The sequence below is a fragment of the Triticum aestivum genome, chromosome 5D, assembly GCF_018294505.1.
Source record: "Triticum aestivum cultivar Chinese Spring chromosome 5D, IWGSC CS RefSeq v2.1, whole genome shotgun sequence".
In the NCBI taxonomy this organism is placed as follows: Eukaryota; Viridiplantae; Streptophyta; class Magnoliopsida; order Poales; family Poaceae; genus Triticum; species Triticum aestivum.
The window spans coordinates 42863844-42886719 of NC_057808.1; positions in this window are offsets into that span (position 1 = coordinate 42863844).

Genomic DNA, 22876 nt, shown 5'->3' on the forward strand with positions numbered 1-22876 from the left:
TCGGAGATTTCTAAAGGCTTCACTCGAAGCGGTGTGTGTCTATAGGTTTTGAGCATGTTTGAGCATCACTTTGGAAATGTGAAATATGTTTCACCTAGACCCCCTTTAATAGTATGGTTTTTCCTATGACCCAAATAAGAAGAATGAAACTGCGAAAACAAAATTCATCAAGCTTGAAAGTTTTCACATCAATTTCGCCGAAGGTCGTACCAATTTCATCATCAATTTCTTTAGTTGAAGAAATACATTTTTAGGGGTCATCTTCCATGTGTTAAACCAAATCTTCAGGGACTATAACACCTATGAACACTCACAAACACATTAGTCCCTTAACCTATTTGTCTTCAATACTCCAAAACCACTAAGGGGGCACTTGATGCACTTACACTTGGTAACGTGCACACATGCACACAGTTATCATAATGCCGGGACGGGAGGCACATAAATATAGCCATGAACCAATCATGGATCGATAAACCTTTTGATCAACGTGTTTGCCATCCTTTGTCAAGTCAAGATGTCCAGTAGTAGGCATGGGAGTTTTCATACCTTTACTCTCTTGCATGTTGAACTTCTTGAATAAGTCCTTGGTATACTTTGCTTGAGAAACAAAGGTACCATATTTAGTTTGCTGGATTTGCAAACCAAGGAAGAATTTGAGTTCACACATCATAGACATCTCATACTTCTCTGACATCAACCTTCCAAACTTTTCACTAAAGAGAGGGAAGTAGATCCAAATATGATATCATCAACTTATATTTGGCATATAAATAGTTCACCCTTAACTCTCTTAGTGAATAAGGTTGAACCAATTTTCCCGGTTTTAAAGCCTTTCTCAAGAAGAAACTTCGTTATGCATTTGTACCAAGCTCTAGGGGCTTGTGATGACCCACAAGTATAGGGGATCAATTGTAGCTCTTTTCGATAAGTAAGAGTGTCGAACCCAACGAGGAGCAGAAGGAAATGACAAGTAGTTTTCAGTAAGGTAATGTCTGCAAGTGCTGAAATTGTAAGTAACGGAGTAGTTTGATAGCAAGATAATTTGTGACGAGCAAGTAACGATAATAGTAACAAAAGTGCAGTAAGGTAGCCCAATCCTTTTGAGGCAAAGGACAGTCCAAAACAGTCTCTTATGATAATCAAAGCGTTCTTGAGGGTACACGGGAATTTCATCTAGTCACTTTCATCATCTTGGTTTGATTTGTGTTCGCTACTTTCATATGTGGGTGGACCGGTGCTTAGGTGCTGTTCTTACTTGAACAAACCTCCTACTTATGATTAACCCTCCCGCAAGCATCTGCAACTATGAGAAAAGTTTTAAGAATAAATTCTAACCATAACATTAAACTTTTGGATCCAATCGTTCCCTTACGAAATAGCGCATAAACTGGGGTTTAAGCTTCTGTCACTCTCGCAACCCACCATCTAATTGCTACTCCACAATGCATTCCCTTAGGCCCAAATATGGTGAAGTGTCATGTCACTACAAAAAAAATACACTTCCGTGATGATACGTGTTTGTCACAGTAGGTCACGTTTTCTGTCATGCATGTACATCCATGACGATTTTATGACAAAATCAAGATAGTCATACCTGTGCTATTGTAGAAGTGTTCCATGACATTACCAAAATTATCATCACGGAAGTGTCCACTTCCATGACGATAAATGGCGCGTCATGGAAGTGTTTTCGTCAACGGTGACCGACATGTGGCATCCACCATAACGGGTCGCCGTTAAGCTATGGGTCTGGTTTTGGATCCGATAACCCATTAATAGCCCAAACCAATGGGGATTTTCCACGTGTAAAATTCTCATTGGCCAGAGGACACACGTGTTGGCTCACCGTTGGGACAGATGTCATCCACTCATTGGACAGGAGGCGCCTATGATACGTCGACACATGGCACAGCTCAGCAGAGGCCCATTCCGGTGAAAAGGCCGGCCCGTTTGACTTGGTCAAAAGGTAACGGGCCGGCCCACGGAAAGCGTGTTAACGGCCTGTTCATATATAGCCCATTTATGGCCCACTAACTCCCGGCCCGTTACGGCCTATCAGAATTAAGCCCAGTAGCTTCATCTGGGCCGTCCAATATGATTCCAGCCCGTTGTGACTTCCATCCCATGTATGGCCCATGATGTCTTTCAGCCCATATGAGGCCCTTTGTAACTCTGGGCCATTAAAGGCCCAAGATAAAACTGGCCCATAATGAACAGTGTATCGCTTTATACCCATTAACGACCCATTATTCCGTCGGCCGTTTCCAGCTCGTGTTAACTTTCGGCCTTCTAAGGGCCCATTTATTCTTGGGCTCATTTCTAGAATTCGGTTAGTTACGGTCCGTTACTCGCATGTTCCGTTTGTGGGCCAAATTCAGCCCGTGGTTACATTCGGCCCGTTTGTGGCCCGTTAACACGTTGGGCTGTTTTCATAGCGTTATCAAATACGGCCTATTAACGGCCCGTTATGGTCCATGAATAGTAAGGCCCATGTTTGGCGAAAATATTATACGCCTCGTAGAAGGCCCATGGATCCTACGGCCCGTAGAAGGCCCATGGATCCTACGGCTCGTAGAAGGCCCATGGATCCTACAGCTCGTAGAAGGCCCATAGGTCATACAGCCCGTAGAAGGCCCATGGATCATACGGCCCGTAGAAGGCCCATGGATCGTACAACCTGTAGAAGGCCCGTGGATCCTACGTCCCGCAGGAGGCCCATGGTTACAACAGTCCGTGTTTTGCCATGATTATTGTGACCTAGTTACCAAAAATAGGTTAATGTGGCCACTAGGAAAACGCGAAAAAAGAACTGCAGTGACTACAAACAAACAACTAAACAATACAATAAGGAAATAAATAAGCAAGCAACTAACGCTAGCCTATTACAGCTATTACACATATTACATCCACTGGGCATCAAAGTTCGCCACCAGTGCGAATATAAGGAACAAAGCAACATATTACATAAACTGGCCGTGAAAATTGGCCACCAGTGCAAATACATGCGACAACAAAACAAGTCCATAACTGAAACAACTTCAGAAGAGCTCAAGAAACATTATCTCGGGTATCCACCATGCTGGCAATAAGCTTATCAAGCTTATTAGCTTTGTCCTGTTTGGCGTTAAAATCCTCCAATGCTTGCTGTTGCACCAGAAAGTTTGCATCTGAATGCTCCAGGGACTTTCGCAGTCCTTCCGCTTCTTGTCGCAACACAACTGATAGATGTCTTTCAGCTTGTAGTTGAGACTCAAGAAACCGAACTAATTCAGACAGTGAGTTTGAATAGCTTGTGCCAGCGGTAGTGGCCAGTAACTCGAACACTAAACCAAGACAGGACTTTGGGGTTGTCTCACTGTCTTCAAGATAGTTTTCCTTAGCTGTTTTATCAGCTTTGTTGGAGACCAACAAGGATGTCTCACTATCCTGAACCTTATCTGCATTACTTCCTTTACCGTTGCTTAATAAGGCCTTGTTCCCCAATATTCTGTCAGCATTCTAAAAGAAGAAACAAGCAGACACATAACAGGTTTAGCACGTACTAGTATATGAAACTCATTTCGGTGAACCTGTTCATTAGTAAGGTGGACAATATTAAACTACCAAGTCTTCTATTGCCAAGTAGTACATTATAAAAGCATCAATCAAACATATATCTATGTCCTATGGTCACTGCATTGTCTTGCCAAATCAAAATAGAGACATGATTGAAATCATATCAGTTCAAGAGAAAGCAGCACTGAAAGAATATAAAGCGTGGGAAACTACACGACACAACAAGATTTCAGATGGGTACCACGGGTCTACATGTACAACAACACTATTGGCCCTGTTGTGATGCTAGTAATGTGCATGATATGAGAAGTCAACTGTGTACACAATTGGAATTGAAATCAACAAAGCTATTTATAAGAGCAAACCTATTAAAGAAACATGCGTAAACATACCTGTTGTGCCATTGGAGTTTCCATTGGATCGTTCAATTTAAAATTAAGTTTGTATGAGTAAATACAGTGATACAAGAGTAAAGCAGTATGCACGATAGCAATGGAATCTGAAATGAGAACAGTTGTTCTTCACGTTTAATCACTTGTTCTACATGAACAAAGTACAGTAAGACGCAAGCATATAGTACTTAAAATAAAATGAGCTCATAGACCTTACCACATTCTTGGTTCAGGACCAGTAAAGAAGAAGGCGTTCCCAGTCATCGTCCAGTAAATGTGTCTCAGGAGAACGTAAGGGAATTTGATGAGTTTCTTTGCTAGTGAAGTACGTTTTCTTCAGGTAATTCCGATACTGCCACCAAGCATTCTTGAAGATAGCAGAGGTATTAGCACAGGTTACCTCATCCCGAGTTTCCAAATCGGTCCTTCTCTATAGAGAAAAATGGGAAAAATTTGCTATATTATAACCATCATGGAGGTAGAATGTATGGGACAAAGCAAAGTAATTGCCATGAATAACATTACTTACACATAACTCTTGGACAAACACCTACAACTGACATTTTCCTTTATCCTCAGTATAATATTTCCATGATGGGAAGATACGCACATAGGATTTAACAACATCAAATGCGATAGATGCTAAACTATGAATGGCTGGTTGTGCTTCCTCCACAGGAATAGGTGTACTAACTGGTGGAGTTGGGGTTCGCCGTGGTAGTACTGGCGCTTTGGGCACTGGAGCTGCCTTACTAACTACTCTTGTTTGGGAGCTCTGTGGTGGAGATGGTGCTGTGTCAATAGGGACTGGGTTACTATCTGCTGGGGTTGGGGTTAGATTGGGTGAAGCTGGTTCTCTGTCCATCGCAGTAGGTGTAAAATCTGCGAGAGTCTGGGTTATGTGTGGTAGGGCTGCTTCTCGTGCATGTACAACCGGGGTGCTATCTCCACCAAGAGGTAGCACTGTTTTATTTGAAGACCGTGTTTTTACTCCGCTAGATACTGCCATCGTCCGCTCTAATTCAAATGGCTGATAAACAGGAAACATAGTTGAATGTACTAACATTGTATGAGAGACAGATGCAATAAATAGTGTGGAAAAAGAGGGCATGAAATAGTTGACATGAATATTGTTTAACTTAAATGGATAGCATGACATAATTTCACATACATGATGTCTATCTAAACTGGATAACATAGCATAACATAATTCAAAGATATGATGACTAACTAAACAGGTTCGCATGATATTATTGACATACATGTTATCTAAGTAATCAGGATCGCATGATTTAATTCACATATGTGATTTATATGCTAAGCAGAGGGCATTCGCATATATGATGTCTGAACTAAGAACATGGTGTTGAATATTGTGTATATGATGTCTAAACTATGCAATGCAAGACACCATATGCATGATATGAGCAGTATAACCGTGCCAAGTTAGAGCATACACCTCAGTGGGGGAATAGGACTTGTCATCTGTCTCTGAATCCATCTCTGAGGAGCTATCGGGACCCAACAAGAGATCTGCTTCGACATGTAGCATTGTGTGCTCTGAAGGCCTTGTTTTCACTCCAGATTTTTCCATCACCCGCTCAAATGGCTGATTCACAGGAAGAGTAGTTTAATGTACAAACATTGTCGACAAATGGAAATGTAATGAAGAAAAGGATGGGCAAGATATCATTCAAATATATGATGCCTGGTTAAACAAGATGGCATTGCACATTTCACATATATTATGGGAGGCTAAAAGACATGAGACTGCATAATTATCATATATGATATTGAAACTAAACAGGTGGCATTACAGAACATGTCTAAACTAAGAAGATGACATATATGATGTCGAAAGTAGGCACCGCAAGGCAACATATGCATGATATGACTAACATCATCATGCCAAGTTAGAGCAAACACCTTGGGGGGGGGGGTAAATAGGAGTGGTCAGCTACGTATGAATCCGCCTCAGAACAGATATGTTCCTCTGGATTACAATCTGGAGAGGGGGGGAGGGTTTTCCATTGAACCCACCATGGAGCGATGTCTGCATGACATTGTATTGCCGCGCAAAACTCTTCTCTTTTTCTCTACATGTTCAGCATGATTGTGTACAATATCTGACATACATACAAAAAAAATATAGTGAGATTATGTAAGGAGAGCATGCAGAAATCTAGAGTAATGGTAACAACTAGTGGATGGATCCGAAAATAATGGTAGCAGGCTGATGATCGCTTTAATTTAATAAAAAACAGATGATGATTTTTTTACTATTTGTTTCCCACCCAAGATGAACAACATAGGCATACCCTAGGTGAACCAGATATTAGACAAAGATACTATTCATTGCTGCCTCGATATGTGCCCCACTACTAATTTCGAACTCAAGTTTGAACATCAATTTGGACCTGACTTGGAGTCTAAGAGGTGAACAGGACAATAAAGTAGCAGGTAATATTAAGCAATGCATAACATAAGCAGAAACAAAAGAGTGCGACCTCTCTTGTGGACCTGTGTACTCCTCAGGTTCATCTGCTGAGTCGATGATGGTGATGCCATTGCGGTGGGTGCCGGCGGCAGGGAAGGAGATCTGAGGCGGCGAAAGATGGTCAGGAGTCGTGATGTCTGGTTTGGTGGATGCTTCTGTCGATGGAGCAGCTCTGGTGAGGTGGACGACATCGTGGCAGGAGCAGGACAAACCACACAAAGTTTTCTTCGACACCTACCTGTAACTGAAGTAATTCTATAAGGGCTCATTTGGCTTGCATGATTCTAAAAACGTTGGGATAGGAAAACAGCGGAATAGGATAGGAATGCACATGGGAAACAGAGCATTTGTGAACACAGGATTTCTGTCAACTTGTTTCGGTGCGAACGACACCTATGGGATCACCGGGACCCCTTCTACGGTCGGCGGGCGCGGGGTCGTGAGAAGAGCAGGTTTAGGAGCAAGCACACGGATCGTTTACCCAGGTTCGGGCCGCGAGGACGCGTAAAACCCCAGTCCTGCTTTGGTGGATGTATTGAGTGTTCTTGAGCTCTCAAACTAGCTATGGTGGCTGTGTAGTTCCAAAAAGCCGAATCCCCCTGCAGTAGGCGTCGGGCCTCCTTTTATAGTCCAAAAGGGGTTGCCACAATGGCACACAAGAGGTGGAAAGGGGTACAGTGCGCAAGCTTGTCGCTCGGTGTTACGAGACAAGGCGCATTAAATGCACTACTTAGGTGTCCATTAGCTTTATCGGGGACGGGAACGAGGCCCGTCCCGTCCGTCGCCACTCCTCCTCGCTTCGACACGCGCCCTGGCCAGCAATGCATGCAGCGCCATGTAGGCGGGCAGGCAGCTGAGGTGGCGTGGTGGTAGGGTCTTCACGAAGATCTACATGCCACCACGCAGGTGCTTGCTGATTTGGCCTGGAAGTTGCATGTTGCCACGCAGGTGCCTGCCAAGCTGGTTGGGCTGGCAGCTGCATGCGAACGGCGTCGGAGTCTTGGTTGGTGTGGGCCTGGCAGTGGCCCCACTGACGCCCTCGTCAAGGGCCTTGCCGTGGCATTGCAGTCGTCCCCGGCAAGACGCTTGCCGGGGGTCTTTTGGATTTCCTTGGTGAGGATCTCGCCGTGGGTTGTCATCTTTTGATCCTCATCTGATCTTGTGTATTTATGATCTTGACGAAGATCTGCATGCCACCACGGAGGTGCCTCCCTAGCCCTGGTCCCAATGTAGCTGGTTGTGTTGGAACCTATGGGCTCAAGGGTGGCTCGCTCTGTTGGTGTTTGGGCAAGTTGCCCCGGCAAGGCTCTTGCCGGGGCCGTGGAGACCGCCTCGGCAAGGGTCTTGCCGGGGGAGTCCACCTTGCCCCCTTTGCTCTTTTCGTTTTCTGGTCTTGGCGTTGCCTCTGATCGTCTTGTGCCTTTGGCTTTTCTCTGGCTTCCCTCCCCTGCCCAGCTTAGTGTGGTCGCCGGCGCGGCTCCGACCGTCCGTGCACAAGTAAAGGGGTAAAAAGGAGCGCCCCTACTTTTGTACACCGACAGGAGCCCCCGGGCCTGGGCCACACATAAGCGCGACACGTTGTTGGGCCAGGCCTAAAACGGCGCGCGGGCAGTCGGGGCGGGATTTTTACCGTAGTAACTCTTCTACCGCTGCACTTCCCCATGATCTGCGCGCGACGTGGAGGGTCGTGCGTGACGTGGGGGTCATGCGTGGGGTGGTTTCCGCATGCATGCGTCACATCATGGTAAAGAGGCGGCTCGCGCCTTCCCCATAAAAAGAGGGAGGCGTGGAGGCGCGACTCATTTACTAGGTGGACTCTGGTCACAGTCTTCAAGGCGCCCACGCCACGTTATCACGGGGCGGGGAAAGGTCGCCTCACCCGTCCTTTCGGTCCTGTTCGCTCGCCACGCGCCCTCCATGCAAGTGGCAGGCGGTGGAGGCGGGAAACCGGGCCGTCGCTGATTGGGGCAGCGGGTTGGTCCTGATTCCCTGCGCCCCCGATGGCTGGATTGGCTGAGTGGGGCAGCCGAGCCTCGACCCCGCCCCTTTATAAGGAGGGGGAGGGGGCGTCGTCCCACATTCCTTCAGTATCCATCCTCCTTCATCTTCGCTCCTTTCTTCCACCTGCCATGGCGAGAGGAGGTGCTGGGCCTTCGTCGGTGGTGGCGAGGGTTGCTGCTCGTCAGCGCGTCCCCCCTTCCCATGAGCCCGCGGCGGCGGAGCGGGCCACGAGAGGAAGGGGAGGGGGCGTGGCCGAGGTCGCCGCGGCGGTCGGGGGAGAGGGGGATGAGGCGGCGCGATGGCCGTGCCTCCGCCAGCGGTGCCTCCCGCGACGAAGGGTCACGTCGGGGACCAGCCCCGCGAGTTCTTCATCAGGCTGCGCCGGCCACCGCGTCGTCGTCTCCGTCTCCCCACCCCCTTCGCTCAGGAGAAGGAGCTCGATCCGCCCCAGACCCTCAGATTGCACATGAGGGGCTGTGGGACCGGCGGCACGCGGGTCGACGTCGACTTCCCCGCTCCTCATGTTATGTATCTCCGTCGCGGATGGAAGACATTTGCTCGTATCCATAGCCTGACGGTGGGGCTCGTCCTCTACTTCAAGTTAATGGAGGGCGGCCTGCTCTCCGTCAAGGTCTTCCGAGATCTTGGCACTCGCCTGAAGTGCTACATGGAGAGCTCGTCCGACGATGAAGATTCCTCCTCAAGCGGGAGTGACGAGGAGGACAGTGACAGCGGCGACAAGGGAGTCGAGCGGCAGGATGCCGATTCCGACTTTGACTGACCGCGCCGCCACTCCCTCGGCCACGCTCCCTGCCGAGGGCCATCCTCGCCAAGCTCTCCATCGGGGTGCTCCCCGTCATCTCCTTGGGCGGCTGGCGTAGGAGGGCCGGAGAAGGCGAAGAAGGCGGGTGGCGGCCGTCAAATTGGAGTACGCGGGCACCGACGCCTTCGTCGCGTATTGCCGGACCGCTGCCTCGTCTTCCAGTTCCTTTCCCGGCACCAAGATGTTCTCTTGGTGCCTTCTGCTCCTCATACCTTGCCTAGGCGCTCTCTTTGCCCTCCTGCTGCCTTGTTCCACCTTTTGTGGAGAGGGACAAGAAAGGGATTACGGGCACCTTATTTCTTTTCAGTTTGTAAGCCTGCGGGCACTTGTTAATTTTAACACCTGTAATCCCCTTGCTCATGTTTTTAATTCCGTACGAACTGTACCTGTATGGGATGTTTTTAATGAAGAGGGTGCTTTCCGGGTTCTTTGTGCGTGAGCGAGGCCCATGCCAAGGATGAATCCTTGTTATTTCTAAGATAAACATGGTCGCCCGGTAACAGGCCTTGCCGTTCCCCCACTTCAGTCGACCATTCTCGCGCTCTTGGCGGAGGCAGGGGCGAAGTAGACTTAGGCCCCTCGTTCATCTCCTCGCCACAACGACTACTACCAGATTCAGACCCAAGAGGTAGCTCTTGGGTACAGGAAAGGGGGAGCACGGTGGTTCTAAGAACATAAACGAGGTTTCACATATCCTAGTTCTATACGGAAGCGCATAACAGGGGGATGAAAGACTTATCTGAATCCGCAACCCCCGGCAACCTTGGCTTGCCGTGGTTGGATCCTTGTATCTTCAAGTTCTCTTTTTCCCAAGCGGCTCAGCAGAAGTGTCCGCGTTCCCTGCGAACCAAAGAGAACAGAAAGACGCACACTCGACCTCTAGGCTAGGGGTTAGTCACCGCTAAGCACTATCAACCCTAACCGAGGGAGAGACTTAACCTAGCATGCATGCTATAACTTAGGGCGCAAGCGCTTCGTTTATTTATGCTCAGGGTGTGCGCCTGGCTTTGTACAGAGGGTTACATGCCTTGTCGGCAAAGCTTGTACAAAAGGTAGCTTGCCGGGGAGCCCGGCAAGCCGCGCCTTATGGGTAAAACTTGCGAAGTTGCTTGATGTTCCAGGAGTTGCTCACTGGGACAACATCTTCGGTCTCCAGGCGGACTGCGCCGGGCCTAGTGACTCGTATTACCCGATAAGGGCCTTCCCACTTCGGCGTCAACTTATTGGAATTCTTGGCCGACTGAGCACGCCGAAGAACAAGGTCGCCATCCTCAAAGCTTCGGGCATGAATCTTGCGGCTATGGTAGCAGCGCTGCTCTCACAGCCGCCCGAAGACGATCTTCCTCAAGGAGCGTTGCGTCATCTTGCCGCAACTACTCTTGCTCAAGATCGTCATATGCGAGCACTCGAGGTGACCCATATATGAGTTCCGTGGGGAGAACAACTTCTGCCCCATATACTAGGGCAAAGGGTGTCTGGCCGGTGGCTCGATTTGGTGTCGTCCTGATCGACCAAAGAACCGCCGGCAACTCATCAATCCAGCGCCTTCCGCTCTTGTGCAGCCTGTCAAAAGTCTTCGTTCTCAGGCCTCGCAACACTTCAGCATTTGCCCTCTCTGCTTGGTCATTGCTCCGGGGGGGGGGGGTGCCACGGAAGCAAAACAGACCTTGCTGCCGAGGTCTTGGATGTATTGCATGAAGGTGTGGCTTGTGAACTGCGTGCCGTTGTCAGTGATGACCCTGTTTGGTACACCAAAACGGCAGACTAGCCCCTTGAAGAACTTGACGGCTGACTGTGCTGTAACCTTCCTCACTGCCAACACCCCCGGCCACTTTGTGAACTTGTCGATTGCAACGTACAAGTACTTAAAGCCCCGGACAGCGCGAGGGAAAGGGCCCAGTATGTCGAGCCCCCAGACCAAAAACGGCCAGGAGAGAGGGATTGTTTGAAGGGCTTGAGCTCGTTGATGAAGCTCCTTCGAATGGAACAGGCACGCTTCACACCTGGTTACTAGTGCTGTCGCATCCTGGAGGGCGGTGGGCCAGAAGAAGCCTTGCCGGAATGCCTTGCCGGCAAGGGCCCTTGACCCTATGTGGGAGCCACATATGCCTCCATGTATCTCTGCCAACAGCTCCGGTCCTTCCTCCCGGGGGATGCACTTCAATTTCATAGCGTTCGGTCTTTTTCTATACAGGACATCATCGACGAACTGGTACAAGGCAGACCGACGGGCTAATTTTTCCGCTTCTTCCTGCTCCTCAGGAAGTTCCCCTGTCTGGAGGAAACAGACGGTATGCTGTGCCCATGACGGAGCCTGGGGCTCGACGGCAAGGACCAAGGGCATCTCTTCCGCCATGGGGGCAGCCGTCTCTACGGCCAGGGCTTGGCGCCCTGCCGGAGCCAGCCGCCCCTTGGCAGGCTCAGAATCCGCGGCAACACCCTTGCCAGCAGCCCCTGGAGGCTCGGCGGGAAAGTACTTGCCGGGGCCTAATTTCCTCTGCTTGTTCTGCTCCGTTGATGGTTCGACAGATGGTTGAGTTAACCGGAGCAAAAAGGTACCTGGTTCCACAGGTAGCTTGAATGCAGCGCGCTTTGATAGGTAGTCAGCGATGTCATTCCCCGCTCGGGGAACGTGCTCCGCTTGTATACCGCCCAAGCGCTCCTCCAGCTTCCTCACCTCATCTATGTAGTCGTCCATCAACGGACTCTGGTAATCTTTATTGACTTGTGTGACGACAAGCTGTGAGTCACCGCTGACGATGAGCTTCTACACCCCGAGGTCTGCCGCGATCCTGAGACCGGCAAGCAGCCCCTCGTACTCAACAGTGTTGTTTGTGGACATCTCCCTGGGAAAGTGCATCTGGACCACATACCTGTGGTGCTCTCCGGTGGGTGCGACAAGCAGCACACTGGCACCGGCGCCTTGCAGCGAGAAAGCCCCGTCAAAGTACATGATCCAGTCGCGACTTGCTTCCTTGCCGGGGAGAGCGGTCTCCTGGATTTCTTCGTCGAGCGTAGAGGTCCATTCTGCAATGAACTCCGCCAAAACTCTGCACTGGATTGTCGAAGTACTTTCAAACTTCAACCCAAAGCTTGACAACTCCAAAGCCCACTCCACAATCCTTCCGGTTGCATCTGGGTTGTGTAGTATCCGTTGCAACGGGAGGCGGGTGACGACAGTGATCTCGTGAGCTTGGAAGTAATGACGCAGCTTGCTCGAGGACATAAGGAGGCCGAAGAGCAATTTCTGCACACCGGAGTATCTTGACCTGGCCTCCTGCAAGAGGGAGCTGACAAAGTAAACCGGGTGCTGCATCATCTTCTTCTTCTGCACCACTTCACTTGGCTGCGCGAGCATGAAGGAAATATGCCCTAGAGGCAATAATAAATTTATTATTTATTTCCTTATATCATGATAAATGTTTATTATTCACGCTAGAATTGTATTAACCGGAAACATAATGCTTGTGTGAATACATAGACAAACAGAGTGTCACTAGTATGCCTCTACTTGACTAGCTCATTGATCAAAGATGGTTATGTTTCCTAGCCATTGACATGAGTTGTCATTTGATTAACGGGATCACATCATTAGGACAATGATGTGATTGACTTGAACCATTCCGTTAGCTTAGCACTTGATCATTTAGTATTGTGCTATTGCTTTCTTCATGACTTATACATGTTCCTATGACTATGAGATTATGCAACTCCCATTTACCGGAGGAGCACTTTGTGTGCTACCAAACGTCACAATGTAACTGGGTGATTATAAAGGTCCTCTACAGGTGTCTCCGAAGGTACTTGTTGGGTTGGCGTATTTCGAGATTAGGATTTGTCACTCCGATTCTCGGAGAGGTATCTCTGGGCCCACTCGGTAATGCACATCACTATAAGCCTTGCAAGCATTGTAACTAATGAGTTAGTTGCGGGATGATGTATTACGGAACGAGTAAATAGACTTGCCAGTAACGAGATTTGTTGGAAATCATACATACAGATGTATGTGGTCCGATGAATGTTGAGGCTCGCGGCGGGTATCGTTATTTTCTCACCTTCAGAGATGATTTAAGCAGATATGGGTATATCTACTTAATGAAACATAAGTCTGAAACATTTGAAAAGTTCAAAGAATTTCAGAGTGAAGTGGAAAATCATCGTAACAAGAAAATAAAGTTTCTATGTCTGATCGTGGAGGAGAATATTTGAGTTACGAGTTTGGTCTACATTTGAAACAATGGAATAGTTTCGCAACTCACGCCACCCGGAACACCATAGCGTAATGGTGTGTCCGAACGTCGTAATCGTACTTTACTAGATATGGTGCGATCTATGATGTCTCTTACTGATTTACCGCCATTTTGGGGTTATGCTTTAGAGACGGCTGCATTCACGTTAAATAGGGCACCATCGAAATCCGTTGAGACGACGCCTTATGAACTGTGGTTTGGCAAGAAACCAAAGTTGTCGTTTCTTAAAGTTTGGGGCTGCGATGCTTTTGTGAAAAAGCTTCAACCTGATAAGCTCGAACCCAAATCGGAGAAATGTGTCTTCATAGGATACCCAAAGGAAACTGTTGGGTACACCTTCTATCACAGATCTGAAGGCAAGACTTCTGTTGCTCAATTTGGATCCTTTCTAGAGAAGGAGTTTCTCTCGAAAGAAGTGAGTGGGAGGAAAGAATAACTTGATGAGGTAACTGTACCTGCTCCCTTATTGGAAAGTAGTTCATCACAAAAACTAGTTCCTGTGACACCTACACCAATTAGTGAGGAAGCTGATGATATTGATCATGAAACTTCAGATCAAGTTACTACTGAACCTCGTAGGTCAACCAGAGTAAGATCCGCACCAGATTGGTACGGTAATCCTGTTCTGGAGGTTATGTTACTAGACCATGACAAACCTACGAACTATGAAGAAGCGATGGTGAGCCTAGATTCCACAAAATGGCTTGAGGCCATGAAATCTGAGATGGGATCCATGTATGAGAACAAAGTGTGGACTTTGGTTGACTTGCCCGATGATCGGCAAGCCATTGAGAATAAATGGATCTTCAAGAAGAAGACTGACGCTGACGGTAATGTTACTGTCTATAAAGCTCGACTTGTTGCAAAAGGTTTTCGACAAGTTCAAGGGATTGACTACGATGAGACTTTCTCACCCGTAGCGATGCCTAAGTCTGTTCGAATCATGTTAGTAATTGCCGCATTTTATGATTATGAAATTTGGTAAATGGATGTCAAAACTGCATTCCTGAATGGATTTCTGGAAGAGGAGTTGTATATGATGCAACCGAAAGGTTTTGTCGATCCAAATGGAGCTAACAAAGTGTGCAAGCTCCAGCAATCCATTTATGGACTGGTGCAAGCGTCTCGGAGTTGGAATAAACGCTTTCATAGTGTGATCAAAGCATATGGTTTTATACAGACTTTTGGAGAAGCCTGTATTTACAAGAAAGTGAGTGGGAGATCTGTAGCATTTCTGATAGCATAAAAGGATACTTGAATAAGAGTTTTTCAATGAAAGACCTCGGTGAAGCTGCTTACATATTGGGCATCAAGATCTATAGAGATAGGTCAAGACGCTTAATTGGATTTTCACAAAGCACATACCTTGACAAAGTTTTGAAGAAGTTCAAAATGGATCAAGCAAAGAAAGGTTTCTTGCCTGTGTTACAAGGTGTGAAGTTCAGTAAGACTCAATGCCCGACCACTGCAGAAGATAGAGAGAAGATGAAAGATGTTCCCTATGCTTCAGCCATAGGCTCTATCATGTATGCAATGCTGTGTACCAGACCTGATGTGTGCCTTGCTATAAGTTTAGCAGGGAGGTACCAAAGTAATCCAGGAGTGGATCACTGGACAGCGGTCAAGAACATCCTGAAATACCTGAAAAGGACTAAGGATATGTTTCTCGTTTATGGAGGTGACAAAGAGCTAGTCGTAAATGGTTACGTCGATGCAAGCTTTGACACTGATCCGGACGATTCTAAATCGCAAACCAGATACGTGTTTACATTGAACGGTGGAGCTGTCAGTTGGTGCAGTTCTAAACAAAGCGTTGTGGCGTGATCTACATGTGAAGCGGAGTACATAGCTGCTTCGGAAGCAGCAAATGAAGGAGTCTGGACGAAGGAGTTCATATCCAATCTAGGTGTCATACCTAGTGCATCGGGTCCAATGAAAATCTTTTGTGACAATACTGGTGCAATTGCCTTGGCAAAGGAATCCAGATTTCACAAGAGAACCAAGCACATCAAGAGACACTTCAACTCCATCCGGGATCAAGTCCAGGTGGGAGACATAGAAATTTGCAAGATACATACGGATCTGAATGTTGCAGACCCGTTGACTAAGCCTGTTCCACGAGCAAAACAGGATCAGCACCAAGGCTCCATGGGTGTTAGAATCATTACTGTGTAATCTAGATTATTGACTCTAGCGCAAGTGGGAGACTGAAGGAAATATGCCCTAGAGGCAATAATAAAGTTATTATTTATTTCTTTATATCATGATAAATGTTTATTATTCATGCTAGAATTGTATTAACCGGAAACATAATACTTGTGTGAATACATAGACAAACAGAGTGTCACTAGTATGCCTCTACTTGACTAGCTCATTGATCAAAGATGGTTATGTTTCCTAGCCATTGACATGAGTTGTCATTTGATTAATGGGATCACATCATTAGGAGAATGATGTGATTGACTTGACCCATTCCGTTAGCTTAGCACACGATCGTTTAGTATTCTGCTATTGCTTTCTTCATGACTTATACATGTTCCTATGACTATGAGATTATGCAACTCCCGTTTACTGGAGGAACACTTTGTGTGCTACCAAACGTCACAACGTAACTGGGTGATTATAAAGGTGCTCTACAGGTGTCTCCGAAAGTACTTGTTGGGTTGGCGTATTTCGAGATTAGGGCTTGTCACTCCGATTGTCGGAGAGGTATCTCTGGGCCCACTCGGTAATGCACATCACTATAAGCCTTGCAAGCATTGTAACTAATGAGTTAGTTGAGGGATGATGTATTACGGAACGAGTAAAGAGACTTGCTGGTAACGAGATTGAACTAGGTATTGAGATACTGACGATCGAATCTCGGGCAAGTAACTTACCGATGACAAAGGGAACAACGTATGTTGTTATGCGGTTTGACCAATAAAGATCTTCGTAGAATATGTGGGAGCTAATATGAGCATCCAGGTTCCGCTATTGGTTATAGACCGGAGACGTGTCTCGGTCATGTCTACATAGTTCTCGAACCCGTAGGGTCCGCACGCTTAAAGTTCGATGACGGTTATATTTTGAGTTTATGGGTTTTAATGTACCAAAGGTTGTTCGGAGTCCCGGATGTGATCACGGACATGACGAGGAGTCTCGAAATGGTCGAGACGTTAAGATTGATATATTGGAATTTTATATTCGGACACCGGATAAGTTCCGGGGGTTATCGGATATATATCGGAGAAACCGGGAGGTTACCGGAACCCCCCGGGGTTTTTTGGGCCTCATGGGCCCAAGTGGTGGAAGAGGAGAGGCGGCCAGCTAGGGGCGCGCGGCCCCCTAGCCCAAACCAAATTGGACTAGGGGGCCGGCCCCCCTTTCCTTCTTCTTCTCCTCCCGTTCCTTCCCCTCTCCTACTTGGACTGGGAAAGAGGGGGGAATCCTACTTGGAGTAGGATTGCCCCCTTTGGGCGCGCCTCCTCCCCTTGGCTGGCCCTCTCCTCCTCCCCCTTTATATACGGAGGAGGGGGCACCCCATAGACACAACAATTGATCTCTTGGATCTCTTAGCCGTGTGTGGTGCCCCCCTCCACCATAATCCACCTCGATAATATCGTAGCGGTGCTTAGGCGAAGCCCTGCGTCGGTAGAACATCATCATCATCACCACGCCATCGTGCTGACGGAACTCTCCCTCAAAGCTTGGCTGGATCGGAGTTCGAGGGACGTCATCGAGTTGAACGTGTGTAGAACTCGGAGGTGCCGTGCGTTCGGTACTTGATCGGTCGGAGGTACCTTGTGGTGAGCCTCTTGTTCTTATCTGTTTTATATAAAAAATCATGTTTGTGTGATTTAGATATATAGTTACTCGTATAATTATCTTAGCCGTATGTTGTTTGTTATACATAGTGCCATGGTTTTGATATCCTTCCCCGTCAGCCCTCGTCCGGGTTATGATTCGGATGTGGTATATTCTCTTTTATAACTATTTGTTGCATTTGGTGTTTATGACAAATTATGCCCATCAAGTTGACCTAGATATTTTTATCTAGGATGTATATGAACCGTAAATTCCAACCGACCCTATTGTCAAGAGGTCAAATTTAGTTAAAAGAGAAAACGAGTATTTGAAGGAAAATTGAAAAGAATTGAGGGGGAGAAGATGGAATTGGAGTTGCATGTTGCCGATGTCGTCGATGATCACAAGATGAAGATGGAGAAAATGCGCTTGAAGATTAGAAAGATTAGAAAATATGCCATTGATAGTGAGGCTTGGTATCACTATGCTGTTGGATCAATTGTTACCTTAGTTGCGATCTTGATCGCATTTGTTGTTGCATTTAAATGCTTTAGCTAGAGAGTTATTTGTATGTTGCATTTAAGTGTTGTATGAACTTTATGTATGAACTTCTATTAATTTGGTCTATTCGGTGCTGTGTAATGAAGATGAGCCGGCAATGGATGTACGATGAGCAATGCTCTCCCCAGTGCGTTAATGGCGTGCAAACTCTTCTGCTTGCGGCTGAGGCAAACAAGAATGACCAGAATTACTCTAAGTCAAGAACCATTCACGTCCACCTGTTTGAGTCCGGTTTCATGCCCCACTATAATGTTTGTACCAAGCACGGAGAAAGAGGGGTTATGATGGAAGACAATGAAGAAGAAGAGGACGACGACAACTATCTTGGCCATGGGTTCCCTGAATATGTTGGTACAACAATGGGGGAAGAAGCTGAGCAGGCAATGCGGGAAGAAGGTGAAGAAGAGGCATTAGATGAGCCCGCTGATGATCTAGGTCGGGCCATTGCCGATGCAAAGAGAAACTGCGCAAGTGAAAAGGAGAAGAATAAGTTGCAGCGCATGTTAGAGGATCACAAGAAATAGTTGTACCCGAATTGCGAAGCTGACAAGAAAAAGCTAGGCACAACACTGGAATTGCTGCAATGGAAGGCAGAGAATGTTGTATCTGACAAGGGATTTGAAAAGTTGCTGATAATGTTAAAGAAGATGCTTCCAAAGGACAACTAATTGCTCGAGAGTACGTACGAAGCAACAAAGGTTGTCCGCCCTCTAGGGTTAGAGGTGTAGACGATACATGCATGCCCTAATGACTACATCCTCTACCGCGGTGAGTATGAGGATTTGAACGCGTGCCCGGTATGCGGTGCATTGCGGTATAAGATCAGCCGCGATGACCCTGGTGATGTCAAGGGCGAGCGCCCCCGGAAGAAGATTCCTGCCATGGTGATGTGGTATGCTCCTATAATACCACGGTTGAAACGTATGCCAAGTTGATGCGATGGCACAGAGAAGACCGTAAGAAAGACGGGAAGTTGAGAGTACCCGCTGATGGGTCGCAGTGGACAAAAATCGAGAGAAAGTACTGGGAGGACTTTGCAGGTGACGCAAGGAATGTATGGTTTGGTCTAAGCGCAGATGGCATTAATCCTTTTGGGGAGCAGAGCAGCAACCATAGCACCTGGCCTGTGACTATATGTATGTATAACCTTCCTCCTTGGTTGTGCATGAAGCGGAAGTTCATTATGATGCCAGTGCTCATCCAAGGCCCTAAGCAACCCGGCAACGACATTGATGTGTACCTAAGGCCATTAGTTGAAGAACTCTTACAGCTGTGGAATGGACAAGGTGTACCTGCATGGGATGAGCTTGATCCGGAAGAATTTGACCTACAGGCATTGCTGTTTGTGACCATCAATGATTGTCCTGCTCTCAGTAACCTTTCAGGACAAACAAACAAGGGATACCGCGCATGCACGCACTGTTTGGATGATACTGACAATATATATTTGAATACTTGTAAGAAGAATGTGTACCTGGGACATCGTCGATTTCTTCCGAGCAGGCATCCCGTAAGAAAGAAAGGCAAGCATTTCAAAGGTGAGGCGGATCACTGGACGAAGCCTCGCCACCGTACTGGTGCTGATGTACATGATATGGTCAAGGATTTGAAGGTAATCTTTGGAAAGGGTCCTGGCGGACAACCTGTTCCGAATGACGCTGACGGACGCGCACCCATGTGAAAGAAGAAATCTATATTTTGGGACCTGCCCTATTGGAAAGACCTAGAGGCCCGCTCCGCAATCGACGTGATGCACATGACGAAGAATCTCTGCGTGACCCTGCTTGCCTTCTTGGGCGTGTACGAGAAGACAAAAGATACACCGGAGGCACGGGAGAACCAACAACGTATTCACGGAAAAGACGGCATACATCAGGGTCATGCCATCTATGCTCTTACCAAAGAAGAGAAGGAAATCTACTTTGTATGCCTGCTCAGTATGAAGGTACCATCTGGCTTGTCGTCGAATATAAAGGGAATAATAAATATGGTAGAGAAAAAGTTCCAGAACCTAAAGTCTCATGACTGCCACATGATTATGATGCAACTACTTTCGGTTGCATTGAGGGGCTTCTACCAAAAAACGTTTGATTAGCCATTGTGAAGCTACGTGCATTCCTCAATGCAATCTCTCAGAAGGTAATCGATCCAGAAATCATACCAAGGTTAGAGAATGATTTGGTGCAATGTCTTGTCAGTTTTGAGTTGGTGTTCCCACCATCCTTCTTCAACATCATGACGCACGTCCTAGTTCACCTATGCGAAGAGATTAACGTTCTGTGTCCTGTATTTCTACACAATATGTCCCCTTTGAGAGGTTCATGGGAGTCTTAAAGAAATATGTTCATAACCGTGCTAGGCCAGAAGGAAGCATCTCCAAGGGCCATGAAAATGAGGAGGTCATTGAGTTTTGTATTGACTTTATTCCTGACCTTAAGCCGATTGGTGTTCCTGAATCGCGGCATAAGGGCAGTCTGGGTGGAAAAGGCACGCTAGGAGCGGATCAAATAATATGTATGGACGGGCATTAGGAACACAAGAATTTTCTACGCTCCAAACACCAAGAGCAGTCTGACGACTGGATTACACGTGAACAAACGGGGACTTTCGCCGGTTGGTTGCAAACATGTGCCATGCATGACGCCGCTGTTGAAGATGACCTGTACTTGCTGTCCCAGTTACCATCTTCGAATATAATGACTTTCAAAGGGTACGAGATAAATGGGAATACATTTTACACGATCGCCCAAGATACGAAGAGCACCAACCAAAATAGTGGTGTCCGCTTTGATGCAGCAACCAAGAGGGGAAAGGACACATATTATGGTTACATAGAGGACATATGAGAACTTGACTATGGATGTGGTTTGAAGGTCCCTTTGTTTCGGTGCAAATGGGTCAATATGACACGAGGCGGGGTAACGGAAGACCCGCAGTACGGAATGACAACAGTGGATCTCAACAATCTTGCGTACGCAGACGAACCATTCGTCCTAGCCAATGATGTGGCGCAGGTTTTCTATGTGAAGCACATGTCTACCAAGACGAGAAAAAGAAAACATATGGATGCGAATACATCATACAATGAGTCAAAGCGCCACATAGTTCTTTCATGGAAAAGAAACATCGTGGGAGTGGATGACAAGACAGATATGTCAGAAGATTATGAGAAGTTTGATGAAATTGCTCCATTCAGAGTGAATATTGACCCGAGCATCCAGTTAAATGATGAAGATTGTCCATGGTTACGGCGCAAAGGGACACACACACGAAGAAAAAGTTTCACACACAAAGATCCCACTCTGGGATGTGATCGGCTTCACTGTCATCACTTTCTTCTGTAGTGCGTTTTCGGACTTGTATATCTGGAAAGTCCCACTTTGAACAAACCGTAGGGAATCTTTGTAATAGTTAGGGTGCTTATGTGTTTTGGCATTTGTAACGTGTACTTTCGTGCTTCGGACAACGTCTACCTTTCTGACTTCATCTGCTATTTTTCAGCTCATTTAGTGAATTTTTTAGAGCTAAATGACCCTGAAATTGAAAGCACTACAAATGAACTCTGAAAAGGTTGAAAGTTGGCATGGCATCATCATTTCACCCACATAGCATGTGCAAAATAGTTGAGAGGGTTACGACAAAAACTGGATGCACTTCGTGTATAAAATGGACCATCTCTTTCGAAGTATTATGGTTTCGGACGAAAACTCATCCGTAACAAAGGCATTTCATTTTTTAAACCTATTACAACTCCAGACTTTTTGTGCGTTCAGTATGCACCATTCAAAGCCACGTCATTAATTTTCAACCCTTTCTGACTTCATTTGCTATTTTTCATGCATTTACTGATTTTTTGAGCTAAATGACCCTGAAATTGAAAAGCATTACAAATAAACTCTGAAAAGGTTGAAAGTTGGCATGGTATCATCATTTCACCCACATAGCATGTGCAAAAAAGTAGAAAGGGTTACGACAAAAACTGGATGCAATTCGTGTACAAAATGGACGATCTCTTTCGAAGTATGTGGGTTTCGGACAAAAACTCATCTGTTACAAAGGCATTTCATTTTTTAAATAACCTAAGTATTACCAAATTGAATATAATGATAAAACACACTAATATTAAAAATAAGAAAAAGAATCACTAAAAAATCTATTTTTAAAGTTAAGTTATTCACAAACTAGTGATTCACGCAAATTTCAAATAATTTAAATTTAAACTATTCAAATTTGAAAACTACTAGCACTAACAGAAGTTTGTAATTTTTTGTACCTAAAGCAAAAGTATTCACAAAGAAACTCTAAATACAACAAAAAACAACTCAGAAATAAATAAAAGAAATTAAATAAAGCAGAAAAGAAAAACTAAATAAAAAAGCCCGCCTACTGGGCCACAGCGGCTTGCATACGACTAGAAACCAAACCTATAGTTGGGCCAGGATGCAGGCTCACAAGCCCAGTAGGCCCAACAGGGCAGCGCAACACATGTAGGCCCCGAAGCCTGCTTTAGAGAGGAGCTTGAAGGAGCAGCCATGACTGGGTTTATAAATCAGTGCGACTGCCCTTCGCTCGGCGAGGTGGGACTAAATTTTGTGCACCGTGGGGTGGCACTGCACCCCCTTTAGTAGCGGTTTGTGGTTCCAACCGGTACTAAAGGGGGGGGGGTCTTTAGTACTGGTTGCAGCCACGACCTGGTAATAAATGGGGTCGCTTCCCGCCGTTTGGCCTGGCCAAATTTGACCTTTAGTACCGGTTGGTGCCACCAACCGGTACTAAAGGCCCCTCCTATATATATAGCACTTACAAAAATTCCAGTTTCATCTCCCACTTCTCCAATCTATTTCGACATCGCCGCCGCCCCGTACGCTGCCCCGTCCTCCGCCGTCGCCCATCGCCGCCCCCGCCACGTGCCGTCGCCGTCTCCGTCCCCGTCTTCGCCACCCCCGTCCCCGTCTTCGCCACCCCCGTCCCCGTCTCCGTCCCCGTCGTCGCCGCCCCCGTCCCCGTC